The following is an 8,980-nucleotide window of genomic DNA, read 5'->3' as shown; positions in this document are numbered from 1 at the left end:
CCTGGTGGCTTAAAACTCACGCCGGGCGCGTGTGCGTGCGTGCCCAAGATCCCGAGAGGAGAATGGAGGAGAAGGGACTGCGGCGTGACCATCCCCCCTGGGGGGTGATTTCTCGCTTTCTGTCTCTATGTCTCTCTCTCTCTGTCTGGCGAGCGCACGCGCCCTACAATGAAAATCTCTCAAAAAAAAAAAAAAAAGTCTGAAAATGACTTGTAGATTCATGCCGTTCAGGGATGTCATAACATTAGTGGATGTCTTCATTTCATTTTTTCCCGGGGGAAGGAAGACCTACCGTGCAACTGAAAGCTTGCCCTGCCAAAGAGAAGTTACATAGGAGTCGCTATTACAGAAGAATCATGTGAAACAGGCAAAATAGCTGTCAGCTATCACATTTTTTAAAACAACTTTTTGAAGCTCAGATTTCAACTGCAAAAAAAAAAATTCTTAATTTCATGAAGATGGTGCTGTTTTCTTAAATTTTCTCATTTCTCTGTTCATGGGTGAATGCTGTTAAGACATCAGCATTGGTACTGGGAAGGTATTTACAAAATAGCCGATCTTTGCCTATCTAACGAAGATCCTAGCGTTCTCTCAGTAGGTGATTCTTTGACGTTTTTCCCCTTGAAATCATTCACGTGCATCTGGTTTCCACAGGTGCAGAACTGAAGTGCTGCTGACAGTTTCTCTGATATCTACAAGTCCTAACTTTACAGTATAAATGCCAATGGGTTTTCATGATTTTAAATGGAAAAACACCTTTTTCTGTGAAGTATTAATTACTTCAAGAGCTTAAGATCTTTTTTCCCGACCATAAACTAGTGCAAGTTAACCTCACTGTGACTCAGTTGCTTCATAATTTAAAATGAAGATATTCTACTTCATTGATTTGTGAAGACTGAATTACTATAGTTAGTTCTCAGAAAGTTACTGCTATTGCTACCAGGTTAGGGAGAGGCGTAGGTCCAAAAGGGAGGAAGCTCTTCAAACTTCAAGTAGTCTTACAGATAGCAGGTGATAACACTGTTACATTTAAACTTGTTGCAGTGTGACAAGTATCAAGTTGTATACTAGGTCATGGTGAGTAGATAACCTTTCGAGATTTGATTTTAGCAAGGAAAGTGATACGGTTTGGCTTATAATTTACTCGAGGACAAGTCCCAAACAAAATGGTTGTGAGTGAATTATGGGGGAAAAAAACTTATTAGCTATGCGACATGAATAGCGCTGTTAAAAGAAAATGCTCAAGAGGGTTGTAGCATTTAGAAGCCACTCTGTTGCATTTCCCCATTTCACCACAAGATGGCAGGCACTACCTTTAAAAACGTCTATTGAGTATTTTCTCTTGTCACTTGGTCCATTTACTGAGCAGAGTAGCAGATTAATAGGTTCTTTTGAGTGCAGTGTTGGATTTAAAACTATTTAAAGCACAATTGTATTGGTTAAGGCTTATCTGTAAGTAGAAGTTATAACACTAATAACTGAGCTTTTACATCCATAAAACTCAGTAGACTATCCGGTAGTTACCAGTTACTTATAACTTTTCTAGTCAAAAGTAGAATCAAAGTGAATATTAAAGCCTGGATAATTTTCTATTTTGGCTGGGGGTGGAGTTAGCTATTAAGCATAATGAAAAGGGGAATTGAAAGTTATTTTTAGGAAATATAGCCTAATACAGTGAAGTTAGTATTCAGGGACATTGTATTCTTGTTCTACAGCTTCTGTTAGTTGAACTAAGTACCTAACCCCTTTGATCTTTTTTCTATTAATTTTATTTATTCAACCATTTTTTTAAATTTGACCAGAGAAAGACACACAGAAGGAAACTGAGAAAGTAAGCCACCAGGTCCAGGACTCGAACTGTTGTTGGCCATGTGGAAGTGTCCAGTGTTTTAACCACCATGCCCCCTGCTGGCCCAACCCCTTTGATCTTTGAGCATTTTACAAAGCTATGAGTAGGATTATTAGTAATTGTTTTTTGGTAGAATGTAAGGGCCCAGCCACCCTGGCAGAGGCAAAAGGGCACTGCTGGGCAGGTCTGAGGCCACGTGGGAGGTCTGGGTTCCGTCCCTAGCCCAACCTGAGTAGTCCAGGGACAGTGGCATATGCCTGGGTCCTGGCTGCCGGGAAGCCGAGGAAGGAAGGACCGCAGCACGGAAGGCCTTGTCAGAAATAGCCATTCCTTGACTTCCCTCCTGTGTGCACGCTCTGTCATTAAAAATGCTGAGATGATAGGGACAGTAAGTTCCTTGATTTGATTTTATTATTTGCTCTTAATAATTTAGGAAGGTTTTCCTCTAAATGCTAAAGAAAGGTGTTCAAATAATTATTTCCAAAAACCCACTTCCTAATCAGAAAGCCAGTCCCTATTCAGACTACCAGATACAAGCCTCAGTCTAGAGCCTTCACTGGCAACCTCTTCGGGGTCCCTTCACTGCATTGGAAGAGCTCTCTTCTCTAATAAACTTTGCTACTATCTTCTCCGTGTGTCCACGTTTCTAAATCGTCGTGAGCGTCAGACAAGAACCAGCATGAGTGTTGGGTCTGATTGCCCCAACATGCCCACTCTCTTCTGCTTTAAAAATACCAACAAAAGGTCTGTGTTTCTGGCAATGAAGGGAACATTTGACTTGGGGACAAGAATCTGTCCCTTTGCTTTTTAAAAAAATGCACTTACACTTTGTCCTTAAGTAACAAAGACACTTGGAAGTCTGGAAGAAGAGTCTGAACTTGTCTGGACTTCGGCTAGATTCTAGGTGAGCTGGAGATGCCTCGGGGCCCCCTCGTGTGTTCCAAGGGAGCTTAACGGCCCTCCAGGTGTGAGGGTGGGAGAACAGGTCTCAGAATCTCGGAAGTTGTATTCCTAATTTAAAGGCTGGATTTCTTACTTAGGATCTAGGTGTGTTCTTTTCCATTTAGCATCTTACTCCAAGTTTGGGGAACTGGGTGCAAAAACTGTTCTAAAGCCAGAAATGGGCTGCTGTGGTTGACTGTCCCTTACAAATTCATGTGTTAACATTTGCTGAGCCATTGTAATGGGATAAAGAGGGTGGAAACTTGATAGAACTGACATGAAAGGTGGTGCCTTTGGGGGGAAGAGGAGGATCAGGTGTGGTCCCTGTGATGGGATACTCATGGTTTAGCAGGAGACGGAATATGCTCTTGCTCTGTTTCGCTGCTGATGCCTGCCCCACCTTGGGACTGCAAAAGCCCCCAGCAACAAAAAGACCCTGCCAGAGCAGAGGTGGCGCCTAGACTTGGATCTCCAAACTGCGAACTGAATAATCCCTTTTATTATAAGTCGTTCCGTTTCAGGTGTTAACAACAGAACTGATTAAGACATCAGTACACCAAATTTTTGAGTAAAAACTCAACAACCCAAGGTCCAAACCATTAGCTATCATTATCCCCATCAGTCAAGTGTAAAGAAAAAACTTCTCTTTGGTGAATTTTTATTTATTTTTCTAAGAGGTTTTTGCCTTAGGGCACCTGTGCTCTTCAGAGACAGACACAGTGAGAGGGAAAGTGAGAAATACACCCCACACTACACCCCCTGGGAATGGCCATGCCGCAGTCCCTTCTCCATTCTCGCAGGATTCGGGGCATGCACGACAGGTGCCTGGCATGATCTTCAAGCCACCGGGTGCAGAATGGAATGGATCATGGTTTGGCTATGTGGGAGGGAGTCCAGTGATGGAACTGCTAAGCCACTTGTTGTTCCCCTTTTTGGTGAATTTTAAAAAGAAAGTACTGGGGACCAGCAGGTAGCATAAAGGTTGTCACTGGACTCCCATGTAGTTGACCACAGCTGAAGTCCCAGATTTGGTGGCTTAAACCTCACTCTGGGCAGGGACCATCAGTTAGCGTAATGGCTATGTTGCTGGACTCCCACGTAGTCGACCGCGGTTCGCGTCCCAGACCTGGTGGCTTAAAACACGCCGGGCGCGTGTGCGTGCGTGCCCAAGATCCCAAGAGGAGAACAGAGGAGAAGGGATTGCGGTGTGGCCATCCCCCCTGGGGGGTGATTTCTTGCTTTCTGTTTGTATACTTTAATGTTACATGTAATAATAGGCTTAGATATCATTTTTGTGCTACCCCTTTTTGATAAGTCTGTTCAAAAACCAGACGTATTTCACAACAAATCTACTGTAGTTGACCCCTAGTGCCCTACTCCCCCACTGCTAGGGCTCTAACCCTAACCCCAACCCCCTCACAGACCCCTGGATGAGTGCCCCTTACCCTGTCACACACTGAGTAGACGGCCCCCCAACCTGCCCTGACTGGTAACTCACTTTTTTTTTTTTTTTTGAGAGATTTTCACTGTAGGGCGCGTGCGCTCGCCAGACAGAGAGAGAGAGACAGAGAGACAGAAAGCGAGAAATCACCCCCCAGGGGGGATGGTCACGCCGCAATCCCTTCTCCTCCATTCTCCTCTCGGGATCTTGGGCACGCACGCACACGCGCCCGGCGTGAGTTTTAAGCCACCGGGTCCGGGACACGAACCACAGGCGACTACGTGGGAGTCCAGTGACAGCCATTACACTAACTGCTGGTTCCCACTGGTAACTCACTTTGAGGCTCCTCCAGGTCCCAGACCTACCTTGCTCTGCCTTACCTAATAGTTCCCTGGATTTTGGTGTTTTAAGTTTGTTTTGTTTGGGTTTGTTTTCCCAGAAAGAAGGTAGCAGAAAGGTAAAGATCAAGTAAGAGACCCACACTGGAGTCCTGCCTTTGCCACTTTCAGTGCCTTACTTAAGGAACTTATTTAACCTCAGTACTCCTTAGTCGCCTCATTTGTAAAATGAGAATGATGAGATGTCAGTTTCTCGGGTCGTTACGGGAATGACGTAAGATAGTACGGACACAGTACACAGGGAGGACGTGGAGTATTTTGAGTGCTAGTTTTATGTTATGGTAGTACCTAAATTCTCTTCAGTAGATTAGGACAAAATTTGGCATTTGGGGTTAATCTGCAGTTTCTGATTTGACCCGAGGTTCAAACATCAATCAAGAGTTTACTTTGGGGACTGGCAGTTAGCGTAATGGCTGTCGCTGGAATCCCACGTAGTCGACTGCGGTTTGCGTCCCAGACCCAGTGGCTTAAAACTCACGCCAGGCGTGTGTGCGTGTGCGTGCCCAAGATCCCGAGAGGAGAATGGAGGAGAAGGGATTGCGGTGTGACCATCCCCCCTGGGGGGGGTGATTTCTTGCTTTCTATCTCTCTTTCTCTGTCTTTCTGGTGAGCGCATGCGCCCTATGGCAAAAACGTCTCCAAAAAAAGAAAAAGAAAAAGAAAAAAAAAAAGAGTTTACTTTGAAACTGAAATACTTTTAAAAATTAAATATATCATGATTTGAAAATTTCATTTCTTATCATTGCTAAACTGTTTCTCTCCAGACACTTTCCAGCTACAAAAGTGAGCAACTAGAACTGTACGGCAGAGTGAAAGACACAGCGAGTAAGAAATGAACGTTCTTTGAGAGTAAGATCTAAGGTTGGTTTGTTTCTTCTGTGAAAGGGAGAGAGACAGAGAGACGGGCACCCCGACAGGGTCTTCATACCACTGCAGCCCCCCGCCCCCCCACCCCCGTCTCAACTGCCCAGGTCACGGGCGTGTGCACGTTGGCATGTACCCAGAGAGCCCCCGGTGCATTTCCCCTGCAGGCCCAGCAGCGTTACCACTGTGCCAGCTCTTGGGCCCCAAGCTGCTACGTGTTTTTATTTGTTTGTTTGTTTGTTTTTTAATAGTTTTGCCAGAGTGGGCATGTACTCACTAGGAACAGACAAACAGACAAGTGTGGGGGATAGTCATGCCACAATCTCTCCTCCATCTGGAGTTGCTCACTTTTGTAGCTGAAAAGTGGAGACAGGAATTGTAGCAATGATAAGATATGCGGTTTCCAAATCATGATATATTTAATTTTTTTGGGGGGGGAGGGGGCAGGCACACACCTGAACCCAGCATGTCTCTCAAGCTGCCAGATCAGGGACTTGAACTGCATAGTCTGCCTTGTGGGATCCAGCTGATTATGCCACCAGCTACCTTGTTGCACTTATATATTATTTTAGCAGTTATATCATTCTCCCTGAGGGTGCTGTAAATATACATGGGAAACACACAGCTCAAGACAAGGAAAAGATGCATCTCTTTGCCTTCTTTAATCACAGGACTGAAGACACTGCTGCTTCTCCTGGCCTCGTGCTTCTGGATAATGAAGAGGCTTTTTTTTTTTTTTTGGCTATAGGGTGTGTGTGCTCGCCAGAGAGAGAGAGAGACAGAGAGACAGAAAGCGAGAAATCACCTCCCAGGGGGGGATGGTCACGCTGCAATCCCTTCTCCTCCATTCTCCTCTTGGGATCTAGGGCACACACGCACACGTGCCCTGCGTGAGTTTAAGTCACCCGGTCTGGGACGCAAACCGCAGTCGACTACATGGGAGTCCAGCGACATAGCCATTATGCTAACTGCTGGTCCCTAAAGAGGCTTTTTGAGGGCCAGCCTGTAGCATGGTGGTTACCTTAAGGAGGCTGGATTCCTCATGGCCAACTGTGCGGTTCAGGTTCCTGACCTTAGAGAAGAAAACTTTTCACTATACACACAAAATTAGTTTCAAGCTCGTTTTAGTGTTGTTTATAACAACCTAGATAGTCACGCTCAAAATTTCTTTAAGGAGCTGTGGTTTACTGATTTACTTAAATACTAATTATGTCAAAGTTATGATGTAAATCTATATTCTTGACATGGAAATATATTTGTATGTACTAATTAGTGGCAAAAACAGGTTACATAACAAACATGCCACCATCTTTTTCCTCCATGTCTCCATCTGGTCAGGATTTGCACAAGCGCTCACACGTGTCCCACATGTGTTTTAAGTCATTTGAACTGTAGTCAGCCATGTGGGACCCAGTTCCCCTTGCGCAGAGCTTACCTGCTGGGCTGGGCTGACTTTCTATACCTGCCTCTATTTGTATTTATGTATTCATTTTCATAGGATCACTAGCTGGTAGTGTGGTGGTTATGGCAATTGGATCCCATATGACCGATTGCATTGTTTGAATCCTGGGTTTGGTGGCTTGAAAAACAGTCCAGACACATGTGTGTGCATGCTCAAGATCCCAAGAAGAGAATGGAGAAGGGATTGTGGTGTGGCCATCCCCTCTTTGGGGGTGATTTTTCACTTTCTCTCACTTTCTTTCTCCCTCTCTCTCTCTGGCAAGTGCATATGTATATATAAATTAAATATGGAGAGCAAAGTGTGTGTGTGTGTCTATTAATTATTAATAAACAGCATCATTTCAACTTTTTCCATTGGCTTCCATGGAAGAAGTATTTCCTAGATGTCCTAGAAGTCCACCTAAGATTTTTTTTTTTCCTTTTTTGGAGAGGTTTTTATTTATTTATTTATTTTTTGCTAGAGGGCACATGTGCTCACTGGTGAGACAGAGAGACAGAGAGACAGAAAGTAGGAAACCCCCCACCCCCACAGGGGATGGTCACTCTGCCATCCCTTATCCATTTTCCTCTTGGGATTTTGGGTGCACACGTACACTTGCCCAGCATGAGTTTTAAGCCGCCAGGTCGGACACTCGAACTGTGGCTGTCTATTTAGGAGTCCAGCAACATAATCATTATGACATCTGCTGGTCCCCAGATTTTTTTTTTCTTTAATCAGCTCTCTTTTTTCTAACTATGAATGTTCCCCAAGGTTTTGCTATTTACCTCCAGTGAGTTTTTCTGTTCTCATGGTTTAAAATATTATTTGGATGCTTCTTTAAGGACACGCTTTTTTAACTCCTATCTCTAACACCAATATGGAGCCCCGCGCTAACCTCTCTCATGTGAGTAGGTACTGTATTTCCAACTAGATTCTAGACACCTTTGCTTGGATGTCCTGCCATTACTGCAAACCCAGTGTGTTCCGTACTAGATTCATCAGCTTTTACTCCAAACAGCCTTCTTTTCCCAACTGTGTTAGGTGTCAATGAGCTAGAAACCTCCTCATCTGAATATCTTTCTCCTTCATCTCCTGTATTCAGTCTACTAGCATTTGTTTCTTCCTTTATTGTACTTTGCAAGTATGTCCATTTAAAATCATATTTTTACATTGATCTTCTGTTACATACTAGATGTTATAGCTGAATATTTGTGTCCTTCAACCCACAAATGCATTAGGGGTTGAATTTTTGGCCTCCCTCCAATGGAATGGCATTATGAGGTGGGGACTCTGGGAAGTAATTAGGCCATGAAAGTTGAACCCTCATGAATGGAATTGGTGACCTTATAAAAGGGACACCAGACAGCTCTCTCTTTTCTATTACGTGAGGACACATTGAGAAGGTGGCCATCTATGAACCAGGTAGGGGGTCCTCACCAGACACCAAGTCTTCTGATGCCTTCATCTGGGACCTCACAGCCTCCAAAGCTGTAAAAATGAATGTACATTGGTTAAGCCACCCAGTCTGTAGTGTTCTGTTTCAGCAACCCAACCTGATTCACACACTAGATGTTTTTAAAATATCAAGGGGATGATAGGTCATGTGTAGGTTAAGGCATTGGATCCCACGTGATTGGCATGAAAGTCATGCTGGGTGTGGGTGCATATGTGCCCCAAATCCTAATGAGACTAGAGAAGAAGGGATTGGCAGCATGGCCATCCTCCCTGGGGGATGATTTCTCACTTTCCCTCTTTCTCTCTCTCTCTAGAGAGCACCTGTGCCCTATAACAAATTTTTTTAAAAAATGTTTTTTAAGGTTTTTAATTTAGCCTTTATAGCAATTATGTATACTAATTTTATACCCATTTTATAAGTAAAAAAAAAAAATGAGGCTTAGAGATGCAGTATATCTTCCTGGGGTCACATAGTTCTTGGGTGACGCAGCTGTGATTCAGATCCAACTCTTTGGTTCCGAAGTGCATGTCTTTTCCAGCAGCATACGCTTGCTTTCCATGGTACTACAATGACCTTCCTCATTTCATCA

The sequence above is a fragment of the Tupaia chinensis genome, unplaced genomic scaffold, assembly GCF_000334495.1.
Source record: "Tupaia chinensis unplaced genomic scaffold, TupChi_1.0 Scaffold000527_1, whole genome shotgun sequence".
In the NCBI taxonomy this organism is placed as follows: Eukaryota; Metazoa; Chordata; class Mammalia; order Scandentia; family Tupaiidae; genus Tupaia; species Tupaia belangeri.
The sequence above is the reverse complement of the archived record's forward strand: the minus strand, read 5'-3'. Positions refer to the sequence as shown.